We start from the raw sequence: 24,637 nt of genomic DNA, 5'->3' as shown, positions 1-24,637 counted from the left end.
CAAAAGAGGACTGAGAGAGTTAATCCTCGGGGGCTTACATTTGCTTTTTTTCTCTCCGGATAGCTCTGTATTTCCCGAGCTGCACCTCTTGACATCCTTCCTCCTCCCTGCTGAGCTTGGCTCTTCCTCTCCTGTCTCTGCCACTCATTGTCACCAACATCCAAATTCGCATCACCTTGACGATGTGCTTATCGAACCGCAAACGCATCAATCCACCTGCACTTCGAATTCCGACACTCACGTCTCTGCTCATACCAAAGTAATGTTTACATTGGTGCAGTCCAAGCGTGGCGTGAGTGTGATCAGTCGCGTGACCACAAGATCGCTTTCATCTATTTTCCTCATTTGGGTCATGAAGTTATTGAATATCCAGCGCAGGTGGCTGCACGTCGACAGGTGGGTAATCTCATATCGGCGGATAACTCCACATCTTGCATCCTTTGCGCCTTGAAAAGCAATTTCACTTCAATTCTGGGCTGATGTGGTTGTCTGGAATACAGATATCTTTTTAAATTAAACATTGTTACCCGGTTTCTGTTCCAGAAGCGCAGCTGATTTGACACTAAGCCGCAGAAGTGTAAAACTTGAGAGACAGATTTAATGCAATGCAGAATAACATTGCAAAGAGAAATGTTATTGTGGCAAAACACTATACAATAACACAGACATTGCAATTGTAAGCTTTGAAAATGGTTAGTTATGGGATGAAGGCATAATTGCAATTCTCTGCAGTTTAAAGAAAACTGCTCCAACTGGAATACAGGTCCTTCCCTTTTGCTATATTCTCAGGAGTCACATACAATCATCAAATGGACTTTTGCATCCTTTCAAAGCCTAATGTGTCAACATGTAGTGCAGACGGCTGACATTTCCACCACTCTGGGGCACTCCTGACATTTTGCACATTAGGTGTGGGTTTTCGCTTCCACTTCCACTTCCACAGAAATTCTGCATCTGATCCGAGGAAGTCCGAGGATCGGCACTCACCGATCACAACTGAGCATTCCTAGTATGTAATATATATATTAGGAATGCTCCGACTGATCGGTCACAAATTGCAAACGTCTGAAAATAGTATGTATAAACAACAACAAAATAATAATAACAACAATTAAAAAACAAACCAAAACACTCATTTGAGTCACATTTTCGACTGGCTACTTCCACTCATTTATGAGGAACAACTGTTTTCAGTTCATTCATGTCATCTTTCTGCTCACTCCAGAACATTTCTATATTGTTACAGCTTCATCACTGCTCACAAAAGCTGACAGAAAATCAGAGGGTTAATTTGAAACTCCATTCAAGCAGTGACAAGTCTTTGCAAATGACGTAAAAGATCTCAAATCATCAGTCCAATCCTCCTTTGCTCCGCTTTCAAACAGATTGAACACCATATTGCTCGGAAATTGAGCTAAAGCTGCACGAGTTGATCTTTTCAGAAGTTGATGCTCTTAGTGCAAATGGTGTAGGGAGCTTAAGCAGTCGCGCACGTTCAAAACCACGGCGTAAGCATTGTTGTACTCATGGGCCATGAAAGCCTTGATGGAGAATCGCCTCACTGTTTCAGCTGAAAAAAGGTTTCCGTCCGGTCTGGAGCGAAACTACTTCGCTACTTCTGAGCACCATCAGCATCCGACTGCAGCTCCATAATTGGGGTGAATTTCTGTCAGATGGCGAGTCCGCAGAGCTGACCGAGCTCACAGGACGATTATTGCTCCCGAGGGTGATGACAGCAGGAACTGTTCCGAACCATCATGCAGCTCTACATGTTTCTCTGCTATTTCGCCTCATGAAAACTGGTACCAAGAAAATCCAGATTGATGTCACTCATCAGATATCATTTTAAAATCAAGAACAATCATACGTTACTTCCATGTCAAGCCTTAGGCTCATGAACCCACAGAGAAATTCCTCTGTATCTCACGGCGGCATACCTTAATCTTAAAAGGCATGAGTGAATTTCAGTGGCTGGTTAGGCTGTAACTGAAGTCATGAGTTTCATCACAAGTCAAACAAGGGCATCACAGGCAACCTAACATTGGAATGCCTGCTCATCCTGTTAATTCTCACTTGGTCAAGTTTTCATCATCTCCCTTTGAATCGGTGTAACAATGGTGGAGTGTCTTTGCAGCAACATTGCAGGATCCCCATAGAGCCAGTGTTTTCTCTCCGTTGCCTTAAAACAATCCAGCCGATAAAAGCTCACAGTCAAGCAGATAAGGGGGTTTAAAAATGTTGAGCTGAATCAGGAATATACTGTACAGCCCACACAGACCTGCCTGACGTTAACACATGAACTTTACTCGCTATATTTGGAGGAGAGTTCAAGTGTCTCTCAGGGTACACCCACTCAATAAACATCCTGCACAATTCCAAAATGGAGCCCATCTTAAAAAACAGTTCCCAAACACATGGGTGATTTATGTTGTCACGTGGCACCCTCAGGTTTTATCGGGATACATTTGTAATGAGACGTAACAGAATGCTGAGGGAAGCTAACACAGGAATCAAACAAAATTGTTTATGGACTTCTGCCAGTTTGGTGACTCTGTTTTGGACATTCAGACTTTGCTTTGTTTCTCCCTGTTCGGTGACGCTTTATGTTGTGGTTGTTGTTGTTGTTAATGATTTTTTTGACTCGTTTCTGCCTCCTGTGACTTAAACCACTGCACTTGGGTCCCACTCCACGTCTTGACCCGTGACACATTCTTGAGTAATATGTTGTCAGGTTGAACAAGACACTAAGTACTTCATCATGATATTATATTACGTTGCTGATACCCGTCCAAATAAGTTGTTTATCTCCCTAATCTGAAGTGTGACGACATATTTGTGTGTTGTGTTAATTCATATTGTGAAGAATGTTGTATGCCTTTTATGCCTCATGGTACTTGGCTGAAAATTATTTTACAAAGGGTACATCACTAAAAAAGGTTGACAACCATGTGTGTATATTTCGGACTCTTAAATCATGAGGGAGGAACAAAAGAAAATTGAAATTTCCACACTATAATCTAACCTTTTCCAAGGATGCCTCCCTCGCACACTACTGGATGCTGACATGTTATAAACCACTGTCACAAACATGGGAGCGCTCTTGTCCGCACAGTATTTCACAGCATTATTTTGGCAGCTATACATTGGTGAAGTTGATAGTTTACCTCCGGACTGGCAGCCCTCTCATCATGTTAGTGGAACCAACACGGATTCCTCACCTTCACCAGAGGTGGGACACAAGCTGTGATTAAAATGTTACTGGCAAGCCGGTCGTATGAGAATGGATTGGAGTGGGCGCGACTTGAAAGCCTTCCCCAGGTATTTCTTTTATTGATGTGGGCTTTGCCATATCAAGCGTTCAATCAGTCACTCGGCTGGCTAATCAATAATGGTAAAGGGCATTAAAACTTTGTGCTGGTGTAAACCCTCCGGGGGAAAATAGTCCCCTCCTTAATACCGTCTTATCTGGCCGGCCAGACACCCATCACTGTCACATTCTTAAAAAGATGGATGCGCCTGATAGCTAAATAGCGTTTTCCAACTCTTTAAAGACTGTTGCTCGTCTCTGATTTATATGACGCTCCTTCCTGTTTCTTTATTCCTGAACAAAAAGTGGCGGCGGCGGAGCGTTTCATGTGAAATTAACTTCCATCTGCAAGAAATGTCAATTAATTCTTGACATTTAACCATAGCCGACAACGGCAAGCGTCTGGACTGCTACACCAGTGTTGACGATTGGAGGACTTTCTGCTGCTCCTGTGCCAATACAAGATTATAGGGCCTCGGGCTTTTCAGTTGGGGAAGGTCTCAGGAGGAATCAGCGTGGAGTAGAATTATCTGACAAACACATGAGTGGGCGTGGCTGTGTTTCTGAAGCTGGTATTAAAAACTGAACCTGCAGGCGGCGACATCAACTGTGGACAAGTAAATATTGTCTTCCCTCGAGAGGACATCTTCCAAATAGAAATTTGACATGCGAAAGAAGCAAGTTGTCCACTACGATGCGACAAAACTCTGCTCTGTGTTTTTGCAGTTTAAACTTCTTGAGGCCTCAGCCTTTTTTCAGGGTGTGTTTACTTGCTGTCCATAATTAAGTTCTTTGCATAGGAAGTAAAAAAAAAATGCCCTTGTATGTTGACAGATGGCTTATCTCTGCAACTACTTGTCAAATTCAGTGCCTTTCAAAACTAGACCGACTGATTTCTTACAGAAATTGTGGTCTTAATGTTATTCACAGTGGTCTGGTTGCTGCTGTCAAGGACTCCAGCCTTCTTGTTTTTTGGGAAATGGTCACAAAAAGATATGGGTATTGTCGAGTTGCTGATTTGAAAGAACTGGCGTGTCTTATATTCTCATTCTCATTATTGTCTTTTAATCTGAAATTGACAATCCTGTCGCTTTTATGAGCACATCTCAAATAACCAAAACACCAATCATGTTTATTCTAGCTGTGGAAGCAGAGAACCGGGACATCCCATTTAACTGTAGTTACGATGGCTCCAAGCACATCTGCAGTTGGATCACCCGAATGCATAGCAGACTCTTTCTTGAATGTTCACGTATATACATGATCACTCTTCATTGTTGATTTTACGATACTAATATTTTGAATGTTCATATGTCTATATCCGTTACATATCTTTCAAACCTAATGTAATTCAGCTCTTATTTCGTGTCCAAAAACTCTGGGGCAATGTTTGTTTTGCAGTAAGTGGATGTTAGAATAACAGCATGAAGCTATTCCGGGCAACTTTTCCTCCTGAAGAATACAGACTGCAAATGGAAAAAGCTTCAGTTAAATAGATGAAAGACAAAAGTGATTGAGCTGAGAATCAAACGTCATGATTTTGCCACATTCTCATGGAGAACTTACACTCCACACTCTCTTTAAGGAAGTTGTTCAAGAAGGATTATGAGAGCTGATCTATATCTTTACAGCTCTATCATTCTCTTTTCTTCCACTGCACACACAAACACACACCAGTTTCCTGGTCAGTTTCTCGTCCCACCAGCAGCAGAGGTCGTCCGGATAAATGCGTTCTATTACAGGGTGGCGCGCTCAGATCTCTGTTTGGAGGTCACTAGGGTTAAACATCCAATCAGCACAGAGCCCAGCCAAAGCCTTTTTAAAGCGAGAATTGTAATAAGTTAGCGGCCGAATCAATAGACGTCAGTGGCGGCACATTCATATGGAAGCACAAAGACTAATCCAGATGGACCGAGAGCTTAAGTCCTCTTTCATGTCGGGCAGATATAACTTTTTGAAGGACAGCGTTTCAGCTTTCAATAATGGGTACTAATCACAATGTTTTCAGCATGTCCCGACTGTCAAGTACAGAAAATATCGGAGGAGATCGATCCATTAAACTGTGGACAAGCAAAGTGTTTCCACTGACACCGATTTCTATGTCAATTATTATTGTTATTATCCTTTTTTCCCTCTTATTAGTAATAATACAGAGATATATTCTATTAGCCTTTAACTGCGTATACAACATCAAACACATTTGAAATGGTATTTGGTTATGGTTGGAGCTAACCTAATCTAAACTCAAACTATACTGAGCCAATCCTGCACTATACATATATATAATAAATGATATATGACATGTCAGGACAAGGACTGTCATGAAGTTACAATTTGTAACCTTGTTCAATCGCACTCAAGCAGTTAACCTGCCATTAATCACATTTATTTTTTTCAGGTTCAAATGAGACTTATTGAAAGATTTTATCTACTCTAGTTTCATTTGCGATTAATCACAACTTAATTTTGCTTTAGTGCGATTAAACAAGATTAAAAAATTGTATCCAAAAACTCCTCTCGTCAGAACATAGTTACAGCCTTTGTCATCCATTTACATGAGCACTGTCCAACATAGAAGGGTACTTTATTTTCATGCTCAGTCTCTATCCGTGGCTAACTCTGCGAGAGCTATACCCAATCCAATGCTACATAACAAGGAACCCATTTCATCCTTTTTTGGGAGCAAATGTTAATAGTATTTGCGATAAACAGCAGCTTTGCTACAGTGCCATCTTGGCCTAAATATAATTCTAAGATACATCTGTCATACACAAAACAATAATGACAGCTTACTGCATGTAGACGCTCCGATGTGTTTCACCTTAATAGCTTTGGAATGCTTGCGCGTCAACTGGTACTTGGAGAGTTTATTAGACAAACTGTAGTCTCACACTTTTGAGATAAATGCTAGCTATGACTGCATGACAGCAAGGACAAATGTAGTAGTTTAGCAGGAGCAGGTTTCGGGAAATAGTTGGAGTTTATTTAAATGTATCTGACTGAGTGCGTGGCCCTCCTCCCATTTGTCGCTCACAGTTTTCCACCTGCAGATCAAGGATTAGAATGCACTGTTCTGGAATCTGCTCGTCAGCCTGCCAGCCACTGATAAGCGTTCTGGGGATCGATTAGATACACCTTTTTAATCTATTCAACTTTTCCCCAGCGAATGGAAAAATAAAACGCTTACCGCGGGAGATGTGAGGGGTGTGATACGGTGACTTTGGGAACATGTCGCCAGAGGGCAAGTGTATTGTAAGCAGCATGGGATCCTGTTAAACGGCCATTTTTTTTTTTTTTTTTTTTTTTTTTTACATGACAACAAGTTGCTTTGGGCAAATACAAACACGCGACCTCAGTAATTCCTATTAGACATGAAGGACGGAAGGCAAAAATGCAAAGATTGGAGGGAACATAAAAAAAGCTTCTTCAAAGACAGAATCGCGTCAATGAGAAATGGCTCAGGGGGTCACAGAGAAAAAGTCCTTCCACCCATCACTCACATTCGCATCGTCAAAGAGGAAGTCGGTGTGGTGGAATGCTAAACAGTCTCAGTGTCTGTGCCAATTTAGCAGCGTTTGATGTCACATACAAACACGTGCGGGGAAAGACAAGGCAGCACCAACCTTTAGCTCATTACCGGTGTCACATGTGATGCAGGGTTCAGTCGCCGCCTGAGAAAGACAAAGCAGAGAGAAAGAATTAGATGAAGTGCACGTGTTACCACAGCTCAGGTTGATGGGATGACTGACTTTTTTTGTTTTGCTTTTTTCTTTAACATTGAAGACTCCCTAAAATAGCCTCTTACACTAATTCAGACGTCTTCAAAAAACAACCTTGTGTAACCTCTAAATGCACATAAATCTGACAGCTTCCTCCTCTAATCTTCTTAAACTCTTGAAAAAAAAATACTTCCATTCTGCTAAATAACATTAATGCAGGCAGCAGCAGGCTGCAAGGGCTCCCATGGAGATTAGGTAGGCAATGCTAGGTGTTAAAACAGATTGCATTTACAGTGTAGCGAAGGGATCACATCAAACAAAAAACCCCCCAAAAAGATTAATGTTGGTGAAACAATATGTCGTTCAGATGGAGCGAAGCAAGTTATTGCGAGAGTTATCATCCGCTGTACACGCATAACTACTCTGCTACTTTACAGTTTGTTTTTCTGTGAAGCTTCAGACTGCAGTGTTCCGCAGCAGGTTTGTCTTTGTGAGAACTTTTCACTCTTTATCCTTGAGTGGGAAAAACATGGTAGCATACAAACTGAAAAGTTACATTTTCAAGTACAGTACTTTGTAACTTTTTCCACAAGACAAAACGGAGAAGACAAAAATTACTATTCCAGTAAAGCAAAGTTTGTAGTGTAACACGTACACACTTTCATTTATGAGTAATTGTGGAAAACAATTTTATTATTGTTATTTTTTAACATTGTAATTAATTTAGCTTTTTTCCAGGATTGTTTTGGTAACTTGCTTCAAATATTATTTGATATTATTAGTATTTTCTTTTTTTCTATGTGCAAGCTGTATGAGTTGTCAGGAAAATGTAATAATTAAATAATTAATTAAATAAAATAAGTAAATAATTTTCAAGTTGCTGCCATTCTGCCTGTAATTTAAAGGTCACTGAGGTGTCCACTTTATGGGACTTCACAGAGGAGGTTCATGCAATAATCCAGCGATGACTCCACCCACCGAGGCTGTTTTCAAATGTCGATATTTTTTCAAAAGAAACTAATTCTAGCTGGGGTCCAAACATGAATAACAGTCAATGAAATAAGCAGGATCGCGTCTTTTTAGGGAACAGCAGCAAACAAAATGGCCATATTTTTTGTGAAAAATGTCACTCTTTTCTTTTTTTCAGCTTTCACATTAATTCTGTTTGAAGATAATAGCAGATGAAGTAAAAATGGCGGGGGCGATTAATCACCATGGAGTCTCTTGAGTGGTGAAATCTCACTGCACAGTTATAAGTTGGGGATGAAAAGAAATGTGCTGCAGATGATAAAGGCCACATTTGCCCTTTTGCTACTCAGCCATTATGTTTTTGAAATCTCTCCCTCTAACGTGTTCATTAATGGACTTAAGATGAGAACACAGAGTGTGGCTCTGGAGAGAACTGGGATTTATCACGGTCTTTTGACACACTATGACTGAAGCCCTGGCTGGAGACTCTCAGAAGATCCGATGGACTACTCTCTACAGAGCAGAGTTTCCAAATGTCACTGGGGGAGCCCTTGGAAGAGTGGGGACTCCATGTAACTTGACTTTTTCACGGACCAGCTGGCTTTTGAAGTGTTCTTCGGTGAAAGCTATAAGCTGCTCTCCCACCCCCCAGAAGAGGGCAGACAAACAGTTGAATCTTGATGCGAAAAAGCTGGAACCAGTTTATCAAAGTCCACAACTCATTTCAATCTTAAACATGAATTCACCACCATTACAAGGCATCATTTATATTCGCCATCCATAGACTCCCCAGAGCAGGACGCTAATCATCTTCAGAGAACGGACCTGCTTTGTATTCCGCTTTCACCTCGATCCAGAAGCCAACATCCGACATCACACACTGACAGAGCGCACGCTGCGAGAAACAAACCTCGTTGTGGTCTTTTACAACACAGATGAGGATATATCAGAAGCTACTTATCACAGTGCCAGGACTTGAATTATACAAATCTCCGCCGACTCCTTATCATCCTGCGGCTGAATGTACTGCTCAGTATGCTGAGGCCATTGAGCTTACTCCAAGCAGAAAATGACAGCTGCTTATGTGGAGGAAAATTGATTTCAACAACCTAGCAAGGTGATGTTTGAATTTATCTATAATAGAAAGTGTGAATAAAGGGCTATTGATTGGTGTGACGGTGCCGACGATTACACTTTCACCACGGCCACAAATGCTGGTATTGATTTATTTTGATAAAGCTCGCGCAAGAAAAGCTGTTTCACTCCAGCAGTTTTTTCAGCCGCCTCTGCATGGTGAAAACAAAATATATTTGCAAGTTACATTTGTTCTAGATGCCCTCTAACACCATCTCTACAACCCTGTCTGTCAAGGTCCAGGACACCTGCCCAGGTTCACATCAAGGGCCTCATCACCATTGAGAGTTAGGTTCACCCAGTTGGTAGCACTCGGATAGTGATGACATGATGCACTCATTTTCAGAGCCCAGTAGGTGCTGCTCTTTGCTTACATGCAGCGAGTCACATCTTCGCTTTTTCATGAAGCTTCGTCAATCCATCACTCCCCAGAGATTAACAGAAGTCTAAGTTTAACTTTGGATTTTAGGTGTTAATAAGGCATCTCTGCATTCCACCAACAACTTTCACAACAATTTTTATAGTCACATTTGAAAATTTGGAAATCCAATTCAGGTAATTTGAACATTTAATATCATTCATCTTAAATTACATTCTTTTATTTCCACTTTCATTTGATACACTATATTTCATCTGACAACAAATCTCTCTAGCGTAATTGTGGATGCCTTTTAAAATTTTAAACTCGTCTAAACAAAGCCACAACTCGCAGTGCTGGCAGATGACTTCGAGACTTTCTACTTTTCATTTTGAATTTTGTGGTTTTCATTGTGAACTGTTTGTTGATGAAAACTATTTTCTGCAATTAAAATGAAATGTACCCCTCACCGCTGGGTTAACTCACTACCATGTAGATCTGTTTTCCTATGCATGGACCCAGATCCATGACCCAGGATCGTGGTTAATAATTTGACCCCGGCCAAAAGGTCAAACATCACTGGTGTGAACCGCTCAGTTGCTGTCCTTGGTTATCGCAAAAAATATCTGATAATCTGTGATGAAGTGTGTTTTTTTTTTTTTTTTTTTAATCAAAGTTTGGTCCGGTATTATATTGCGGCAAACACTGGGAGGATTTTCAGACAAAGGAATAATGCCAAATATATGATAAATGTATTGCTTATATCTGCACTCCTTTTTATTCATTGTTTTTTGAAATGCTAACACAACAAGCAGCCCGAGGCAAAGCACCAGCCATTGCCCAGATTTCATTCCACACGATAAAAGCAGTTCAATATTTCTGCTTCAATCTAACATGTTTCAGTTTAAAAATGGAGCTTTAAATGACTTGCAGATCAGTGGGAGTGTGGGGGGGTTGATGGGTGACAACGAAGGTGTGGAGTGATTTGTGCCAGAGCCGCCGGTGGAAGGTCGTCTGAGGGTACAAGCTCCGAGCAACATCATTTTCTCAACTGAGTGACCCATTATTGCCTGGAACCACCATTTTTTTTTTTTACGTTCTGCCTGCAAACGCTCGCTTACACAAACACACACTGATAAGCAGCCTCATGCAAACAGGGAGCTTGAATTCCAGCCATCAGTGTTGTGTCTGTCATTAGCTAAAAGGCCCCGAGCTGGAGTGGGACCAGAATAATTATTCTGATTATAGTTTTCTCACTGAGCTCAGTCCAAACACATTATGCTCTTGAGATGAAACACCAGATTTTAATCTGAGCGTCTAAATCCAGATTTTTGATCGCAGCCAGCCACAATCTCCGTGATGATGCCAGATCTGGATTAGGTCCAAACTTCTCCAAAGGCGACGGAGGAGTGATATTCCTTTAGCAAGATAGATGGAATATTCGTTTTGTTTGCTGGTTCCTCTATTACAAGTGAGGAGAAAGGAGCAGGTCTGACTTGGTTGTCCAGGATCTTCCACTGTTTTATGGTGGGATTTTAAAGAATCTGTTGTCTTTATAGCCGTTTGGCTCTTTTCTCTGAGTCGGGACTAGAACCTGTGAAAGAGTCATGTTTTCTTAGCTAAGACGGCCTACACATTGAGAGCACCCGAAGGTTACTAAAGTGCTCGGATTTACCAGTTTGAATCATCTTTTCTGGGAGCACTGCGTTAATTGTTTCAAAGGGTTACAGCCCACTGCGGTTCTTGCCACATCGAGGACCAATATTCACAGAGCTAGCCTCATCAAAGACCCCTCTACTGACATGCCATAAGTTGAAATCTTGAAATGTGCATGATATTTTGTCCAATATTGAGGTTACCAATAGTTCCTAAACCCTTCCCCAAACATATAACCAGAGGTTGTCATTACCACCACCCGTCAGGGGGTTTGCACGACCCTAGGGGATCTATGGAGTTGGGACACCTGAGCCAAGCTTCATCTATAAACCCCTCGTAAGCACATAGAGTACCAAACCTTTCCCCAGATGCTGGATTGATCTCAAATGTAGATCCCTGGAATCACTGTTTGGGACCAAGATCCACCTGGTTTGGAGCCCACTGCCCCCTGACAGTGACAACAAAAAATGTTCAGTCTTGTTTTATCCTTTTGTTACATAAAAAAATAGGAGGATATGACCAATTCCCAAAGTCCATAACTGGGATTTAGCCACGGAAAACTGTAGGCCGATCCGTAAAATTATGCACAAAATGACAAAACCTCCAGTGCAGGGTGACTCAGAAAACGACACATCAAAACAGGCCTTTGCGCCAAATGAATCCTACCAGTTTAAAGTGAGTCACAAGATCGTCTTATCTTCTTATTACTGCAACAGAACTTCATCAGAGCTCATCACATAAACCATCCAAAATAACAATGAATTTTGAAGATCAATATTCGATAAAGGAATTGAGTGCACACGTTTCACACTGCTCATGCGAGGCGCTCCCTTCACACTTCAGGAATTAGCGTTACCTGAAAAATGCCTGTGAAGTCAGCGGGACACCACCAACTGTTGAGGTGAGAAAGTGATTAAATGCCTGTGAGTCGGGGGGACGTGGACCTGTGACAGTGAGCGTGTGTTAATGAGTTTGATACTCGCAGTAGGAACGCAGTGAAACCATGCGAGCAGAATATGATAGCGGCTTTGAGGATCACAACAGTAGGCACAGCTGGTCGCCACACACACACACAACACACACATATACACATTCACACCAGTATACACACTTGTTGACGAACACAGTTGGATCCAATTTGTGAGAGTGCGTGTGCCATTGTGCGTTTACAGCTACACTGACTCTTGCTAGTTGATACACGCAGTGCCGCTGTGTATGATTTCTTTCCTTTAGTCTTTTGATATTATGCATGCTTTGTTATTAATAAGAGATTGCAAAATTCCAACAGGCAACAGTGCAGCATTTAAACAATCCAAACTACAAATATGGAGCCTGATGCAGTCACTCTAACTTCAATCCCGGCAACACTTGTTGGCATGTTTCTGTCAAGGTTTTGGAGCAAAGAGAGGTTGAAAAGCGCTTCCTGGTTGAGGAGACAACCAGAAAATTTGACTCACAGTAACCTCTCTGGTGACACGGGCATCCGTTTGCCTTGCAGTCCTCAAATAGCACGTACTGCAGCCGGTTCTGTTCTGTGTCCGTGTTGTGCGTACGGTTCCCCGTAAATAGTGGGAGAAGCCACGGGAGAAATTTCAGTGCCAATAGTGGAGGAGGCTGCAGTGATGTTAATAGACCCACCGGATATGACAATGATAATTCCCAGGCATCATCATCATTGTTGCTCAAGAGATGAGGAAGAGCATCACCAGTGGATCAGATAAACATCAGTAAACATATAAAAGAAAAAAACACATTTATGAGGGAATTTACTTCTATCCTACACTGTAGTGAATTTAAGGTATGTGTTTATCTCGAGCAATTGTCAAGCTACAGACTGTAGGAATGATTATATCAAAGTTTTTGCCGTGGGCCAACACACTTCTTAAATCATGGAACGGAACCGTTATTGTATTTAACAAAATCACCTGACTAAAAAAAAAAAAAAAAAACATCCTCAATATTTCATACCAAGCGCTTGATTGACACATCGCTAATCTCCTGATACTTCTGTTAGAAGCTAAAACCCACCCAGAGTCAACACTTTCAAAAAGCATGGATGTGTGATGTAACTCTGTCTGCGCTCATCCTTTCTACCCCGCATCGCTGTTCTTTGTCTCTTTGCCATATTTATCTATGGAACCATCAGCTCTCTTTTAACTTATTTTTGGTTCCTTTCATATTATCTCCCTTCAGGTACGCATCCACCTCCTCTTCCTTCTCCTCCTCCCCCTCCACCTCCTCCTCCTCGTCTGTGTGACTCAGAGACTAAAATAAAGAAAAAATTTAAAAAAGACATACAGGAGATGCAGGTGCAAGCTGCGGTCACATACTTTTTAAAGAGGATTGGCTTTTATTCGAACTGTTATTTAAGATCCTGCAGCTCAGACATCCAGTTGTTACTCCTACAACACTTGCTCTAGACAGCCATGGCCCTCTCCTCTGCCTGAGTGAAGAAAAAAAAAAGTCTCTGTCAGGTATTGAAAATAGCTTCATGCAGTTAGATAATCCTGCAGGATAGAGGGCAGGATATTTATATACAACTTTAAAATGCTACATCTTTGGAAAACTACTGAGGAGAATAAAGCAGGAAAATGACAAAGTTTATTTCTTGAGTCTGATCGCCAACTTATTTGGCTGGATGTAAGCAAATCCACTGCGGTTTAGAACCTGGACCAACCAATATTACTGACCTACATGTATTTGTCTTTATCATATAATCGACGGCGATGGGCTATATGAAATTGCTTCCAGGTTTGTAGACGTGTTCATCTGTTTTGTAGTTGAAGGATACGGGATTGAATGAACCCTAGTTCCTAATGAGAGTGATCGCAAATAAATATTCCAAATATTCCATCTGTGTACACAACGGACACCAAAGGTCTCCATCAAATGTCGGACAAATCCAGGAGCCTTTGCCACTTTATCAAGAGAACAATATTGCGCTGAGGTTCAACAGTTGCCACAGGAACACTGGAACTTCTCATCTTCATGGGAGACCCGAGTCATTTTATAAACAACCACATATGAGGCAAATCTTCAGTGCTCCGTTTCAACACATCCAGGAGCTCGTACCCCACTATTAAGATATATTTCCCTGGACTGAAGCTGCCTTTACCAAATAATTGTCAAGCAATGTTCCTGCGGCATGTTGTTTGACAGATTTGAAGACATTATTTAATAAACAGACATTTTTACATTCCCTTCCGAATTCCTGACTATCTCCTCTGAATTATTTTGGACTACACACTCGACTGTGTGCCTGGCCATGCTCACCAAACCTGAGCCATATCAGAAAAATAGAGTCATGTCGAGTCCCATTACAGTCTGTGAGAGAATCTGAGAGGAGCATTCTTGGTTCACAGGTTAATGTGCAAGTTAATCGACACTCAAAAAGCAAAGAGAGATGCAACAGTCGATATTTCAACTGGGAAGAGGGGGCTAAAGAGATGGTAGATATGCAGAAGACGAGGGCGATCATGATTGAAAATAAATATTCTTCTTTTACATATTCTGTTCCGCTCCTCTGGCCTTCTCACGTCGGAAAGCAATCCAGTTATGACTCGCCTCACTCATGGCTGATTTTCATTTAGATAGATAGTTATTGTACAACACGCTCTCTTACTCATCAGCCGGCAGCTCCCACATAGACAAGTCTACGCAGACACGACGGTATGAATATATGATGAGCTGCTGTGTACAGACTCAGCGGCGTGCAGTGATGCTATCAAGTGTGCTAACAGTCTGAAACCTCACGGATTCCCGACATCACTCTGGACTACAATGTCACAATGATCTAGAAATACTACTTTTGTTTTTGATAACTTCTTTGTCGAAGCTCCCGTGTGGAATTAAGGCAGTCCTTCAGCTGGAGGACAAGCAGAGGATTCAAAGTCAGAGGAAGACGAATGCTGAAACAAAAACAAATTTACTGAAGTTTTTGGAGCAGAATTGACCAGGAATTGAAACAGAAGCAGCTGGATTAAGAAGTTGGTAAAGAACCTGCGTCATTACATCCACCAAGGAGCTTATGGGTGAATTCCAATTCGTTCCTCAACCCACAACCTCAATCCTCAATCTTTAACCCTCAACCTCATTCTTAAAAACAAAGTGTGAAGGAAGATTTTGTTCCTTAGAAATGGGACACTCCTTAATGCAGCTACTTCCTCAGCCTGTTGGGGGCAGCATGATGCCAAAGCAGCATTTCGTCTGTCAATTCAGTTATGGAACACGTGATACAGTTTCGGGAACAATCCGTATCACCATCTGGCTCAAGGGATTTTTCTTGCCAGAGGTTTGCCCTCTCTTCTAGTAATAATTGTTTCACTAACACAGCTAAATCACTAGCACAGCTGAGACACCAGTTTACCATTACAGGTCAAGTAATGCTTCGGTGGGGAGTTGCCTGTTGGGGATCAGAGTTTGAACCTGGGCAGTAAAGCGACTGCTTAAAATGTTGCCATCATGCCAAATGTCATAATTTACAGACGTGTCCAGATTTTCTCACTCGTGCCTGTGTCTTCGATTCCGGTTATAGATCTTCATAAACAAACAACGCCTGCCCTGTTCTTCTGCAGACTTGCTGATCTTGCACTCGCACGTCTCTGACAAAGAAAAATGAGAAGTTCCTTTTCTTGTGATCAATAACATATTCAATTACCTCTCCGGCACTTCGTCGTCTATTCTTAGTTTTTGAGAACAAAAGTGATGAGAAGAACAATTCACTCGATTTGAATATTTAGCTTTAAAGTTCCTGTAAGTGATTATTGATCCTTGGCTGTTGTGCGCTCTCTGATGAGAGATTTCGGTCGGCTGCTTTGTTTACCGCGGCGGCGTGTAAACAGAGACTATCGTTGTCCTGCCTGCTAATTAATGAGCCCAGAGTAGAGGCAGGATGACTGGACGCTCAGAGAGAAACCGCCGGCAGCGGCGATGAATCACAGCATTCCAATGTTCTTGTGGTGAAGAAGCAGAAATGACGTGGAAAAAAAAGCAGAAATTCATGATCCTGGACGTGCGATGATAAATGTGTTAGCAGCAGATGACATTTCCATCACAACCTCATCGATCAGTTGTGTTTTAATGGTAGACATAGTGTGTGTGAGTGTGTGTGTGTCTCACATATGCAGAGGCATCCAGATTAAAATGTCTACCTGTCGCAACAATACGCACACCACAAAAAAAAAACAGTGCATATTGTCCGGATGGATTTATCATTTCAGTCATAACTGAAAAAAGTTCCCAGTTTGAGAAGATAAAAAGGGCACTATTGTGGCTCCAAAGGCAGAAGGTCGTAGGCTTGAACCCTGTGTCCTTCAAGCGTGGCATTATTATCATGTTTATGACCGTGTGTGTGTGTAATAATAATAATAATGTCTTCACCGCACTTTTTAGGGAGTTTTTATATCACGCAGGACAGATGAGTAAATACAAGACTCATTCTCATTGCTATCAGACTACTCAGGCTTACATAGCTAACCCACTGTGAGAGATATTCAGGTGACATTCTGCTGGAGATTTTGTCCTCAGCCCTAAATAAAGCTTGTCAATGAGATCTCATTCTTATGGGACGGAATTGTCTCGCCCTTCTCTGGGAAAAGGTTAATGTCAGTCCTGATAGGAGAGGAACTTCTCAAAATCTTCAGTTCACGACCAGCTTGAGTCGGAAAGTCTCCGACCCGGCGCCTGGACTTGCTCTGCCGCGCTTCCACCCGCTCTCCCTCCGGCCGGCCGTCTCTTGGTATTCTGCAGCCACTCTGTTGCAGCTCAGAGTCTGTTATCTAAATCTCCATTCAGACGGCGACAGAGGCGAGCCGAGGGAGAGTCAGAGATAGATAATGCAGGTCATTCTCCAATGACAACTCTAAAAGGCATCAAGGGAGCGAGCCAGAGTCTTCGCGGGCCTGGACCATGAAGCGCTGTGGACTTAATAAGCAGCTTGATATGAAAATTAGAGTACGTCAGCTGACGTTCCAGGCTCGCTGCGTCCCAGCCATTTATTTTCAGAGCAGTTGGAAGGCGGCGGCTGTGATAAATCAGCTGAAAATGTCTGCAGCATTGCTCCTTACTAATGAAAGCCATTGAGCTACAGAATTAGCTCTTATCCATTGGTGACAAAATGTCTACCTTTTGGGCTCTTTGTCATTCTGCAGACATAAAAGTTGTTCAATCCTGTTTTTCTCTTGCTGATCATCACAAAAAGGAATATTATTTTAGCAACATCAATACAGACTATTTTTCAGTGCAAAGTTCTACGACGTGTTTGATGTAATCACCTGTTAATATCCATGATGAATCTTCTTGAAATTTATGACTTGAAACCCGAGCAAATTTAGCTGTAGGCTTCACACCACACAGACCACACAGCTGAGCAACGATAAGTTATTGTGCATGATAAACTGCCAAAAACAAACCCCACAATGAGAATTCTGCATCAACACACTGCGCCCTCGCAGCTTTGGACTTGTATACATGAAAACGCAGAGACCATAATTGTCTTCAGGTCCACCGCGCTTGTTAGCCAACACCGGCGGGTGGCAGTTGTGAGACAGAGTTGAGAGTTTGGCAGACTTTTTTGACGATGGTAGTTTTTAATGCAGAAAACATTTCATAATGACATTGGTCGACTCTGAGTCTCTGGATCTGTCTTTGATTTATTAGATTGAGTGGTCCAAATGGGTTTTTTGACACCGTTGTCTGCATTGGCTCCCACACGCAGGGTCTCCCACTGCGCTGGTGACACACTGTGTTGAAAATAATTGGATATTCCTCTTCCGCATCCCCATTAGGGTTCACTCACTTAGGGACACACTCACACAGGCAGCGCTGTTGCTACAAACTGGCATCAGTTAGGGACCATGAACACATTCTAATTTGGGATCATTTGAGGAGAGAGAATTATTATTTGTAATATTTCTTCAATAGCATCTAGGAAATGTGTCCAGATGGGTCCATAGTTAAAGTCAACTGTTAAGAGACATGAGATGCCTTGGGGAGAGCAGACAGACGGCTCAATTTAACCCCTAAATAAAGCTGGCAGAGCAGGCTGTCAGACACGACCGGGTTCTACCAGAGACGTGAAACATTGAATTACTCATCTCTACACTTAGTTCACTATTATGTCTAAACATAAACAAATAATGATGTTGGAGACAAACTCCACTCATAAGTTTCATCACAAAACAGTTTCAAGAGAGACTGTAGTGTCCAACACATGGAACGGAATGAAAATGTATTTAATGATAATTTTCGTTAACATTTATTGTGATACTTTTTTTTCCATATTGCCCATCCCCAGCTGATACTCAAGGGAGAAGAAGGGGCCCAAATCCCAGAGAACGTTGTTGTAATTGGATCGTTTAGTTACCGATAACAACTTTATTGCGTGTATTGCAACAAAAATCTGTGATACATTTCCAAATATGAGATCACCTTTTTATTAATCTTTGTGGTGGAAAAGTGGTTCTGGGCGTATGCTGTCCAAGTTATGTCTTGAATGCATTTTTCCTTGAGCCAGCTAAATATGAACTCAAATAATTCAAGGTACTTTACGTCAAAATAGTCTCAATAGTTTAAGAACGAAGAATTTGGGAACCAGAAGGGGCACTTTTCTACTGCAGGGAAAAAGGGCTCCCGCTCGAGCACCACTAGGGGTTTCTCTGAGCACGTCCTCGTCTAACATAGCCAAGGAAAGGATGAAGCGGAAACAAGTAACATAGCTCAAGAATCAAACAGAGTTTCGCAGCTGTGACAGCTAAGGGCAAACAGAGCTAAATGACAATGCAAAATTGAACCTAGCTGCAGGGCTAACATCGATTCCTGTAAATGAATATAAAATGCGTTCCTCATCGCAACTTCAATAGCATGATGGTAGAATGAGAAAATACATGAATCTCGCTGCAAGTTGAACAGTCTGGTTTCTGACTTGCTTTTACTTCTCAGCCACCTGCTGCACTTCTGATCAGAGTATTTTAGTTGGAGAGCGAAGTGTGGCACTTGTGAACAGTAATGATGGAGCTGAGCAGCAGCTGAAGCGTCATACTGGCTGGATCGATGATGAGGCTGCCCGTAGAAAATAGGGGGCGCCGTGATCAATTCAGCTCTTAACTCTTGCTGGAATTGCAGTACAACAACCATTGGAGCATCTTGAGTCGATTTCACTCTTCGACTTTTTGACCCGACACATTTTTTGATAGATGGTTGAGAGTGCCGTCACTTTTTTCTCAAATCTTGTTTATCTACCCAGCAGGTTGCTTCAGTGGAACCCAATGCCATGCAGGTTGTACTGCTAAATCAGCAGAATATTACACTAAAGAGTAATTAAAACTGACCAGCCTGAACCTAAAATAACTGAGTAATCATTAAGGGATGATTTAAAGCTTCTTAACGGGTTTCTCTACACATTGATCCTAATTCCTGCACGTCATTGCCGTCAGTAATAAGCTATTTACCGCGTCGGGTGTTTAATTTGTCCTTGTTTGACTGCTTGTGCTGCTGCAGACACGTAGAGAATGTTCATTGTGTGAGCATCCACTGGCATCTTTGAGCGTATCCATCATGTGTTGGATGACTCGCTAGAGTGTGTGGCACCACAGGTCGCACACTTCCTCTACAAAAGGAAGGCCGACGTATGAAGCAGGATTTCAATATTAATGTCCCCGAGCACAATCGCTGACTCAGCACCATTCTGGTGTTAAACGGATACTTGCTTGCTCGGCTTCTTCAGGTAATTGTGCGCATTTGGGATCACAGAGGTTTCGTGTCATCCCCTTAGAATAATTTGTTGTCTGCAGGTATCTGCAATGTTTACGACAGCCAATATTCCCAGCGTGTACAAGACCTGCCGAGGAAATTACAGGGAAATAACTGTTTTTACCTGAGAACTCTGGATTCTCAGTACAAAAAGGAATTGATTTAGTGAAGGTTTGTGGGTTGTAAAATATCAGCAAAGCACTTAGCTGGTGCTAATAAACAACCAAAAGAAATTATAAAGACAAAAAATAAATCAGTGTAATTTGTAATAGGGGGAGTATTTTGGCATTCCTTTTGGCAGAAAACTTGAAAGTGGGAAACTCAAAGTCCAAAGACAGGTCCACATTTTTGAAAGACTTGATCCAAATTTCAATGGCTGGCATTGGAATATCGCAAGTCTGAGTGAACATCGCAACTGATCTCATCTGCCCTAACTTCTTTTTCTCATTAATGCTTGTGCAGCCCAAGCAAAGTCTGAGTCAACGGTAGCTCTCTAAATGGTCTACTCCACACGCATAAACACACACACACCCTACAGCATCAGCCGTGGAATTGAAAAAACACTTCAGAAAAATAATGGAGCATATGTGTGCGCTCACGTATGTGCTGTCATCTTTAAGGGAAGCTGCATGACCAAAGGTTTCACCTATTTGCGTTTTATGAATAAAAAAAAAAACATTGTCATCGACATCGACAGTTGAGCTGTGATTTGCATTTGCACCCTGGCGAACTGTGAAGTCCCAAAATGGGGTTACAATTAGTTTTAATGTCTTCCCATATGGATTTCCCATTTGGAGCCATTAATTTACACTTTCACATGCACATCCGTTGGAACGATCCACAATTCACTGGTCATTAACATTCATAAACAAAGCGGTGGAGAGAAGTGGCCCAAGCTTCGGGACACACTCCTCTGCACAAGGTCAAACAAGGAGGAGGAAGTCAAAAAGAATATAAGGCACTAGTGGAGTGAAGTAAAGAGGATTTTCTTTTATCTTTCATTATTCAGATGCATTATTTAGATTGCGAGATAAATGGGCGGAGAGGGAGAGCTTCTGCTTTGCTCGCAGTGATGGGGCTGCTGATGAATAACCCCATCTGCCTGTCATTACTACTAGAACTACTTGTGCTACATGAACACACACGGCAGAACCCGCCACAGATCCCTGCTAAACCGCCCCTGGGGAACCGAGCCGGGTGCGAGGGGGGGCAGGGGAGGGCAGCGAATGTGGGTCTCATCGCTGCCTCTTAACGTTTTCTCATGGAGTCGGAATGATCTCGGCAACACAGCGTCTTTAAGGTCATCTTGAAACCTGCATTGCAAAAGGATTGTCCTGGTTAGCCGGGTTAGCGGGAGGCTTGGGTCAACACTCCATTTCCATTACCTAAAACACGTGTGAGGATTATGGGGGATTATAGAACAGCCCATATTCAAAAGGTGGAAAACATGTGCTCATCACTCATGGGTAATATTAGTAGTTGTAGTGTGAGTCTGCTGAAGCTTCATGAAACAGTGCACTACTTTTCGGAGCTTAGTAGGTGGCACTCTTGGCACACTTGTTGTTTGTAGTTAAATATTGCATTTCCTCTGACAATGTGCACACTGTTTACGAAAATGTTCTACTTAGTACTTCAGATCTCTGTAGGTGGCACCTTTGCCTGAACAATGAGATGAAGTAAAAGACTGAGGACACTGTATCATGATGCTTCATCAGCCCCTCACTAATTAGTGGTGATGTGCTTCATGAAGCCTAATTTTCAGAGCGCACCATATGGTATTCTCTGTTGTATTATCTTTGAGCAACTATTTTAACAAAGCCTCACATTTTTAAAAACTGACCTTTGGAAACAAAGCTTTATGAAGCTTCCTGAAGCAGGCCACAAACAAAAAGGAGTAAGAGACAATGCAAATTTAGCAGACAATAAAAAGTAAATGTACAGGCAGAAGAATGAACCAGTTCCAGCGTAGAAACATTCAGAAACACAAAAAAACTATATTTTAAAGAATGGAAAAGCTAAACAAGCACACAGTTACAGAAAATTCTAAGAAGAAAAGTCTGATTTGTCAAAGTAAGATGTAAGATTTGAAAGTAAGACGTAAGATTTCTCAAATCCCAGTTTAACTCCTTTAACAACAACCATCCTCACCAGGACGCCAGTTACTCCTTCAGTCCACGTCTCAAAGTCCGAGCTCTCCTGAGACCAGAATATTCCTCTCACGTTCAAACGTGCTACAAACAACACAACTTGAGACCGCACTGCGAGCTCAACCCCACAGAAGGGGAGTCAGCAGCTTTTCTTTCTTCCTTTCATTCATTTCCAGGCATCTGTGTCACTAGAGCGAATCTCAAAGGCTCTTTAGTGTTTTTGTTTCCCTGCCGTGACGTTAGCTGGCAACATTTGTAAAGACAATAGCCTCAGCGAGACCAGGCTCATGCTTGAACTGTGTTAGCAATAGCCTGATGAAATCCCTGACCGCCCATGAGGATCTACTGCCATGTTTACTAACATGGGCCATTCCAGCAGATCGATGGAGTGAGAGTGTCGGCCCATGATTAGACACGCTGACCAGAGGTCAGAGCAATTTAAGGGAGGTTAAAAGCACATTCTCAGGATTACAGCGTGGAGTCCGCTCCCTGGCTTGATTGGTTCCCAATGCTTTAGCTCATTTGGATCCGTTACAAGTCATTGCAGTGCTCTTTGACTGAGATGCATTGAGATTATTCATTAATTTCGCTTGACTCATTCAAGGCTATCATGCGTTCGGAGGGTTACATGACTGGGAAGTTTGTTTGTAGTGCTCTTTGGCTCATGTTTCTTCCTGATTCAGTCATCTCCTATAACCTCATTTAGCTTTTCTCTCGGTGGAGCAAATAAAGTGTCAATGTGTAGTAGAGTAAATATTATCATGATTGTCTACTAGTTATGCATGAAATGTTTTCCATATTTCAAGGCAATTATTGAACATAACATTTAACCTCTCATAGTAAAACATTATCCTATTTTTATTATATTTCATGTAGACAAATGAGTTATAATATCTTCACTAATTTTTTTTGGCAGTTTAAATTGTAGTGCACTCTAAAATAAATGAACTACAACTCTATAATACACCCTAAAAAAACTATGAAAAATAAAAAAATAAAATAGTAAAGCTCTCACCAGGTTTTGCTGTGTTGTGAACCCCCAATATATATCACTGATTTTTTTTTAAATTATTTATTGTCTATTATACACACCGGCAAATTTTCCTTGATCGTGTGTTTGTCTTGTTTTTAATTATTTTTGGTCATTTAAATAGAATTTTGTGACCCCAAAAATGAAATTGAACATTAAAATAAATAAATAATAAAAGGGGGAATACTAGAATCCACAGAGTATGAAGAACCTACTGTCTCTTCAGAACTTGTACAAATCCATTGAGTCTTGCTTTCACCACACTCGTCTGGCTACATCTGTCAGTTTTCAGAACCCTCCCTGCATGTTTCCTAGACCTGGCAATGAGAGACTGAATGTGAGTATCCCAGACAACTGATGCAGTAAACTAAAAAGAGTTGACATAGCGTTGGAAATGCGCCTGAAGTCTGTTTATACCGTTCATGATAAATGGTTCTTAAATGAACAACTCCATAAACAAGGTGGTTTTCCTTGATTTGGGGATGGCGAGGCTTCATGAAGCAGTGCCTTCTGTGTGTCATTTCAGCACTCAGCAGGTGATGCTCCGGGTTTCAAAATGATGAAAGGTTTGGTCAAAATTGTTGCACAATGCTTTGTGAGCCTGTCACTATTGGTGGGATCTGAAATGTAAAGATGGAGGCACAACTGCATGATAAGACTGTACGATTAAATATGTGTCAAGCCACTTTGTCAAGTGCTGCCAACGAGTTTGACACACGTTCCTAGTCAAAGGTAAAACCCGATGATCTGAGTGACAATCCAGCATACTTGCTTGCATTAGTGTCTGTTAATGAAGATGTGATATAAATGCATGTGTCATCTTAGGGAGATATTGATGTGAAAGAGTAGGGCGATCCATGCAAGAACGGGTGAGACTAAGCACTGTCAGTTGTTTACCGTACCCCGTGAGGATAAGTAAGAGGACTAGAGGGTTTGCCTTGGGTTGATCTGCTGCGTGGGCTATGTGACGTTTGGGAAGACAGAGCTTCAAGAGTTGCAGAGAAACCAAGGACGGCGTAATGACAGGCTTTCCCTATACAATGAGACTTGAATATGCAAACCCGATCTGTGCCAGACAAACTCCCACAAACACAGTCTGGCAGACTCACTTCTCTCTCATCCCTTTGTGGAGACACTTTTTGAAATGTTTTCTACATGTAGAACAAGGCAACTTTGTCTGCTTCCATCGTACTTTTCTGACATACGCTGACACTCAGACACGCACCCAAAGATGAAGGGAGAAGTATCATTACCTGAGAGCGTGAATGATGACATCCATACGCAAGACTTTTTAGAATCTCTTTCACATCTCGCTGCTCGTCCCCACAGAGACACGCTCATCAAAACTATTTTCGAACTCAGAAAGAACATTTGGAAATATTGTAGAAACAAAGTCTCTATGTGAAACATCTAATAACAAGTAGTGAGTTCTCATTTTACGCTGTAGTATTTTAAATCCAAAGAGAGGCTGGAATGAAAGCAGCAAAAGAAGAAAACCATGAGGTGAGGGCCATTCTTCCATCTCCAGAGGTGTGACCCGACCAACCGATGTTGCCGACTGAAAACTAC

At 41.8% G+C, this 24,637-nt stretch overlaps 1 protein-coding gene across 5 annotated transcripts in view; it reads right to left on the bottom strand.

The window, feature by feature from the left end:
* cdh11 (cadherin 11, type 2, OB-cadherin (osteoblast)) overlaps positions 1 to 24,637 on the bottom strand; it is a 104,770-nt gene that overhangs the window by 46,527 nt on the left and 33,606 nt on the right. For 4 of the 5 annotated variants that reach the window (XM_053874307.1, XM_053874305.1, XM_053874304.1 and 1 more), the window contains one exon: positions 6,931 to 6,978. The gene's annotated coding sequence lies outside the window, so the exon portion shown is untranslated. Of the gene's footprint in view, positions 1 to 6,930; positions 6,979 to 13,473; positions 13,542 to 24,637 lie in introns of those variants that run through there. The other variant, XM_053874308.1, reaches the window with a different exon arrangement.

The sequence above is a fragment of the Synchiropus splendidus genome, chromosome 9, assembly GCF_027744825.2.
Source record: "Synchiropus splendidus isolate RoL2022-P1 chromosome 9, RoL_Sspl_1.0, whole genome shotgun sequence".
Lineage (NCBI taxonomy): Eukaryota > Metazoa > Chordata > Actinopteri > Syngnathiformes > Callionymidae > Synchiropus > Synchiropus splendidus.
Note: the sequence above shows the minus strand (reverse complement) of the source record. Positions and strands in the feature narration are given on the sequence as shown.